This window comes from Podarcis cretensis (assembly GCF_951804945.1).
Source record: "Podarcis cretensis genome assembly, chromosome: 17".
NCBI lineage: Eukaryota > Metazoa > Chordata > Lepidosauria > Squamata > Lacertidae > Podarcis > Podarcis cretensis.
Window position 1 is genome coordinate 28,222,256 of NC_137187.1, and position 7,477 is coordinate 28,229,732.

The window sequence follows — 7,477 nt, forward strand, 5'->3', positions numbered from 1 at the left end:
AGGCCTGCCTTCAAGATGTCTTCTAAACATTGCATAGTTACTTATTTTCTAAACTTGGAGGTGGCACAACTCCATATCGTCCAACATTTCTCTGATGAAATTAGGGATGTCCTAAAGGTTGTATAGTTACTTATCTCCCTGGCTCATGGGTTGCATAACTCGATATCCTGCAACATTTCTCCGATGAAATTAGGGACATCCTATTCCACCAACATCATCACATTTGTACTCCCCTCCCCTCCCCATCTGACTGCATTGCCCCAGCCACTCTGGGTGGCTTCCAACATATATAAAAATATAATAAAACATTTAAAAACTTCCCTATACAGGGCTGCCTTCAAGATGTCTTCTAAACATTGCATGGTTACTTATTTTCTAAACTTGGGGGTGGCACAACGCCATATCCTCCAACATTTCTCTGATGAAATTAGTCCTAAGGGGAAACGGGTGGCGCTGTAGGTTAAACCACAGAGCCTAGGACTTGCTGATCAGAAGGTCGGCGGTTCAAATCCCCGCGATGGGGTGAGCTCCCGTTGCTTGGTCCCTGCTCCTGCCAACCTAGCAGTTCAAAAGCACGTCAAAGTGCAAGTAGATAAATAGGTACCGCTCCGGCGGGAAGGTAAACGGCATTTCCGTGCGCTGCTCTGGTTCGCCAGAAGCGGCTTAGTCATGCTGGCCACATGACCCGGAAGCTGTACGCCGGCTCCCTCGGCCAATAAAGCGAGATGAGTGTCGCAACCCCAGAATCAGCCACGACTGGACCTAATGGTCAGGGGTCCCTTTACCTTTACCTTTAAGGAAAAGCGGGACATTCTGTGATCAATTCAGAAACCAGGACGGCTTCTGTAAATCTGGGACTGTCCCTCGAAAATAGGGACACTTGGAGGGTCGGAGTCTGCCTGCAGGTTCCCCTGGCCGCTGTGAGAACAGAGTGCCAGTGAACCAGGTGGTTGTCTGGCTTGATCCAGGAAGGCTACTCTTCTGTTCTTCGAGGACTTGGGCTTCTTCAAGGCAGCGTAGATAAAAGCTCTTGGCATTTCTAATCCAGGCGGTGGTTAAGACCAGTTGGTAAAAAAAGGTGCATTCAAAAGGGTCAGGGAGCTGGAATAACCAAGAAAAGTGACAACGGTCGGACCTTTTCCATTTTCGTGGGTGCATGGGCTTATTAGCCGGAGGGGGCAGGGAGAGGCAGCTGCCCCCCAATAAAAAAATAAATAAAAAATGCATAGCTAACTGACATTCTTCCCCACCCCCAACAAAAATCTTAGGTACACCCATGAGTGGGTGGGTGGGTGGGAATCTGGGGTGGGGGTATATAAAAGTATGCAGGAAGCTGAGAAAGTGAACTTTCCCTCCCTCTCTCAGGCTAGAGATTCAGGGCGGGCAAAACTGGAGTTTGGGTACAAATACATACTTTGACGTTTAGAAAAGGTGTTCTTCTGATTTTCCCCTGCATCCAGTGCCCCCTCCACCCCCACGTTTTGGTTTGGAAACTGCTATAGGGCCAACTATCCCGCCTCTAGCCATAGTACAGTGGTACCTCAGGTTACATATGCTTCAGGTTACATACGCTTCAGGTTACAGACTCCACTAACCTAGAAATAGTGCTTCAGGTTAAGAACTTTGCTTCAGGATGAGAACAGAAATCGTGCTCCGGCGGCAGCAGGAGGCCCCATTAGCTAAAGTGGTACTTCAGGTTAAGAACAGTTTCAGGTTAAGAATGGACCTCTGGAACGAATTAAGTACTTAACCCGAGGTACCACTGTAGAGTAATAGTTATGGCTGTGTTGCCAAAGCTACCCAAGATAGATGAACCATTTGAGTTGATATAGACTAGGTGGCGGAATCATTGATTATAATAATCTCTGAACCCCAAGCTAACAAGTTGTTCATTGCTATGTTACTGAAAACCAGTAACAATTAAAAAAAATTATGTGTCTAAGGCTAGAGAATATAACCTAATGGTGCCTAAGTATCCACTTTCTTGCTTTGGGTACATGAGCTAACACTTTGCTAGGATATCAGAAATTCTTCCAGCTAGACAGAAATGACACAGTGAAACTATTAAATCATATTCATTACATTTCTATTCCATCCTTCCATCGCTTTTGTTTGCCCAAGGTGGCAAACAAAAAAGTTGAAAAACAATGCAAAAATAAACATTTAAAAACATTAAGAATATCTAAAAACATTTGAGGACAGTTACATAGGTACTCTCATAGGTGCCAGGGACAAGTGTTCTTTGAACCATCAAATACCTGGTTGAATTTATACAGATCGGTAGATTTTATGCATAAGCACCGGCCCTTTCTGAGATGACGAAGAAATGCACATTTCAAAGATGCTGTTTTGAAAAGGCTTTCAAGTCAATTTACCCTGCAGAAATGGACTGTCCTGCTGGCTTCTTATCTCCCCTGCCCAATGGCAGAGCCCGTGGTTTGCATTCAAAGGTCCCAGGGTCAAATGCTGGCAACTCCTGATAAGGCTAGGAAATACCCCTGGAGGGCTGCTGCCGGTTGTCATGTTGACAATGCTGAGCTAGATTGATGCCAATAGTCCGCTTCCGTATAAGGCAGGCACCTTTTTCCTGTGTTCCTGAAAGGAGCTTTTGAGGTTCATAATTGGCTCTTAACAATTGCAACGCTAGCAGAATGCTTTTCAGCACTAATGCATGGGAAGGTGTTTGGAGCATCGCTGAGTTGGTTGGCATCAGTGTTAGAAACTCAGGTATATAAACTAGGCGCCAAATGGGTCCTTAAACCAAGGTTACAACTACCATAACAGGATGCCTAGTTGCCATTTTGGGGCAAGATGTCTCTAAAGTCTTATTTTTCAAATGGTGGGTTGATTGCAATTGATTAACAGTTAAGCATCTGGCGAGTTCAGATGACAACCTTAAGCCAGGTTAAGAGAAAGGAAAAAGGTAAAGGACCCCTGGACGGTTAAGCCCAGTCAAAGGCGACTATGGGGTTGCGGCGCTCATCTCGCTTTTCAGGCTGAGGGAGCCACCGTTTGTCCACAGACAGCTTTCCGGGTCATGTGGCCAGCAGGACTAAACTCCTTCTTGTGCCATGGGACACCGTGATGGAAACTCCTTCTTGTGCCATGGGACACCGTGATGGAAACCAGAGCGCATGAAAACGCAGTTTATCTTCTACTTGCATGCTAGATTGGCAGGAGCTGGGACAGAGCAATGGGAGCTCACCCCGTTGCGGGGATTCGAACCACTGACCTTCTGATCAGCAAGCCCAAGAGGCTCAGTGGTTTAGACCACAGCGCCACCCGCATCCCAGGTTAAGAGAAGGACGCAACAGCTCAGGACACGGCAGGGCGTTGTAAGGAATGCACCTCCCCAGATGGTATATAACACCAGCAAAAATGTATAAAACCGGGTCAAACATATGTTGGAAATGTAAAGAAAAGGAAGGGACCTTTTATCATATGTGGTGGGAATGTAGAGAAATTTAAAAAAATTGGGAAATGATATATAATGAATTGAAGAAAACGTTTAAAATCACATTTGTAAAAAAAAAACCAGAAACATTTTTGTTAGGGATTTTAGGACAAGACCTGCCAAGGAAAACAAAGAATTTATTTATTTATGCTACAACAGTGGCAAGAGTCTTGATAGCACAAGGATGGAAGAATGAGGAAACCCCGACAAAAGAACAGTGGCAAGAGAAATTGATGGACTATGCAGAACTGGCTAAACTGACATATAAACTGCGAGATAAGGACAACTTTGACTTCAGAGAAGAATGGGAACTTTTTACAAATTACTTAAAAAGACAACAAAATGAATTGGACTCCTTGGCAGGTTTTGAATAAACATACACAAATTTATTGATTGTTAACATAGCAGATAGATAATATAAGGATTTATACAATTTTACAGTATGCAGAGAATAATACGTGTTGAGAAATCAGAGAGAGGAGCTGAAGGAAGTCTCGGGGGGTAGGGAGGGAGGGTTTGATGGGGAGGTGGGGGAAAGGGGGAAAAGAATGAATATGATATGTTTTGATATTTTGATATGTTGAGATTGTTAATAAAAAAACTTTTTTAAAAAAGAGGAATGCACCTCCCCAAACTGCTCTGGGATCAATGCCCCCCCCCCCTATGGCTCTGTTCTAAGGGTTAGTACATCCAGAGTGGAACTGGACGTGCCACAGCCTGGGAGTTCACACTACACTGCAAGTCTCCGGTCTCCCTTTACAATGATCTCGTCTCTCTGACTCTGCACTGATGTCATTCCATCTCCCGTACAGTTTCTTCCCCAGAATGACATTCTGCGGATTAGCTTTACAGCTAATGAAACAAAAGAAACACGAGACCGCAGGCGACAGGAAGTGCGCCGTTCTGTTTAGTTTTGCATGTCCAACAAGCGACGCGACCCTGTTCCCAGCCAAGAACGTGTCACGATTGTTCAGAAAAACGTCTCCTTCTTTTTCCCTAGATCCTATTGATGTATTTGAGTAGCACAGGTCATTTTCCCTTCTGCTGTTCCTGTTCCAGCTTCCCAGTGTTCGCAAGCATGCAAAGCTGCGTGATGTTTCCTTCGTTTACGTCGCTCAGAATATTGCAGCTGGGCCCGTGCACCAATTTAGGTTCTTGCCCTCCTCCCCTTTCAAGTACAGTGGTACCTCGGGTTACATACACTTCAGGTTACAGACTCCGCTAACCCAGAAATAGTACCTCGGGTTAAGAACTTTGCTTCAGGATGACAACAGAAATTGTGCTCCGGTGGCACAGCAGCAGCAGGAGGCCCCATTAGCTAAAGTGGTGCTTCAGGTTAAGAACAGTTTCAGGTTAAGTACTGACCTCTGGAACGAATTAAGTACTTAACCCGAGGCACCACTGCATGTTTGTGAACAGGATAAAAAGCAGCAGCTTGATGCTACATTAAAAGGAAGACAATGCAGAAGGAAAGATGGTCTCCTTTAGTTTCTGGGTGCTTATTTATAATTAAAGAAATGCAGGTATGATACCAACAGTTTTGGGTAATTAGATAGGCCTGATTCCTACTGCTTTGCAACTGAACCTTACAAAGCCTTAGAGAGGCAGTTGTCTTCCTTGAATGTCACTACTATTTGCTTTTTCAGTAACCTGCATGTTGCATAAAAAGGCCGCCTAGTGGGTCAGTCCTTGGTATATCTAGGTAAGCCTGGGAGCAACTGCTACCTGCAACGCCTTGGAGAACCATTGCAAGGCAGTTTACAGCTGGGATGAGGAACCTGAGAGGAACCTAATTCTATGCACCCTAGAGATGGAAGAGAGAGAGAGACTCAGATTGTGGGGAGAGGACTTTGCAATCTTGCAGTGCAGCAAACACTGCCCGCTTGGCCTTGAGCAGGTATCAGCTGCAGCTGCAAATGGATTTTTCCTATGGGTCAATGGAAGGGAAAAGGGTTCCCACCTTTGTTTCAGACAACATAGATGAACAATTGCCTGACTCAGGGGCACAAGATGGCGGCCCGGGGGGGGGGGGAATTAGTATGTGTGTGGTGGGGCTAAAACGATGGCAATGGTGGTGAGTTCCTCCACCTTTTTTCCGGAAGAAAAAGCACTGGTTGTTTTCAATTAAAGGCGATTCATTGTTAACAAAGGGACGTACAACTTTCACATGAGTCCTTTCTACAGATCACTTCCATTTGGTGTGAGACACCTGCTGCCATAGAAGTTGTGAAGATGGGGAAGGGGGCAGAAAGAAGTTGGGGGGGCAGTGATTTTTCCTTCCTCGGAGGTTTTCAAGCAGGGGTTGGCCATGGATACTTTAGTTGAGATGCCTGCACTGCAGTGGGTTGGACTCAATGACCCTTGGGGTCCCTTTCCAACTGTACAATTCAGCTCACATTTAAATAAAACAAGACCTGGTGGCATATCTGGGCAACGGCAGGGTTTTATACTTTAAGCAACGGGGTCACCTTCTCCCAAAGGCCTTTCCTATTCCCTGCACCCCAAGCCTGGGCGCATCCTGAAACATGCAAGGCCCCTTCACTTGCCTCTCTGCCCGGCCTGCCCCATGACTGCGCACTGCAGGCAGACCGCCTGGCTCCGCTGCCAGGCACGCTTTTCCTCCCCACCCCGTCGTGTTTGGATCCCTTCATCTATCTTGAGCAAGCGTTCCGGGGACGGACGGACTAAGAACTTGGCCCTGCAAAGCTTTGGGTGCGGGTTTTGCCCATGAAAAGTCCCATGCACTTAAAACAAAACTTTAACCGCCTCCCCCCGCAAAACAGAACAAGAGGAACAGCGACGCGCGTTTGCTTCCTTCGAAAGGAGTCCACGCAAGAGCAGCGCAAGAGCAACAGACTGCTAGACCTGCCCTCCCTCCCCAAAAATTCCCTGCTCCCCCCCCCCCCGCTGCCTTCCAGAAACAAATGCAAGTTGGCAGAACTGTTAGAACCCAATACTAAGAATTTGTCAAAAATGTATAACTTGCTGTTGAAATGGAATACACAGGATGAAACGGTTAAGTCAGCTATGATTAAGTGGGCACAAGATATTGGTCATAACATTATGTTTGCTGACTGGGAAAGGTTGTGGACCACCGGTACGAAATTTACGGCATGTAATGCCTTGAGAGAGAATATTATGAAAATGATATATAGGTGGTACATGACCCCAGTCAAGCTGGCAAAAATCTATCATTTGCCCGATAATAAATGCTGGAAATGTAAGGAATGTGAAGGTACATTTTTTCACCTTTGGTGGATGTGCCCAAAGATTAAGGCTTTCTGGGAGATGATATATAATGAATTGAAAAAGGTATTTAAATATACCTTCTTGAAGAAACCAGAAGCCTTCCTCCTGGGTATAGTCGGCCAACTGGTGTTAAAGAAGGATAGAACTTTTTTTATGTATGCAACAACAGCAGCAAGAATACTCATCGCAAAGTATTGGAAGACACAAGATCTACCCACCTTGGAAGAGTGGCAGTTGAAGATGATAGACTACATGGGACTAGCAGAGATGACGGGCAGAATTCGGGACCAGGGAAAAGAGACGGTGGAAAAAGAATGGAAATTTACAGGAAACACTGTAAAATTAATGAGTGCTAGAATGACGTGGGTTCAGAAATTAAGTGGTTTTCAGCGGTATCGATTAAGAAAAAAGGAAAAAGTGACAATTACTTTGAAAATAAGGGAGAGGATTTGTTGAATTGATAATATAGAAATTGGAATACAGAAAGGGGAGGTATGAGGAGGTCGGGGAAGTTAGGTATATGAAAATAAGGGATTGAAATTATACTTGTTTGTTTGTTGTTTGTTGTTTGTTTTTTATCGATGTGTTTTCTTTTTGTGTAATATTTGAAAATGTAATAAATATCTTTAAAAAAAAGAAAAGAAACAAATGCAAGTTGGAACGCAGCAGGGAAGCGGGGAGCGTAAAGCGCCGCGCTCTCCGTGGCGCGCAGCTGCGTCCAAACGCGCCAGGATGCATAGGATCGCGCGAAGCGCTTAAAGCGTGTGGGCTATA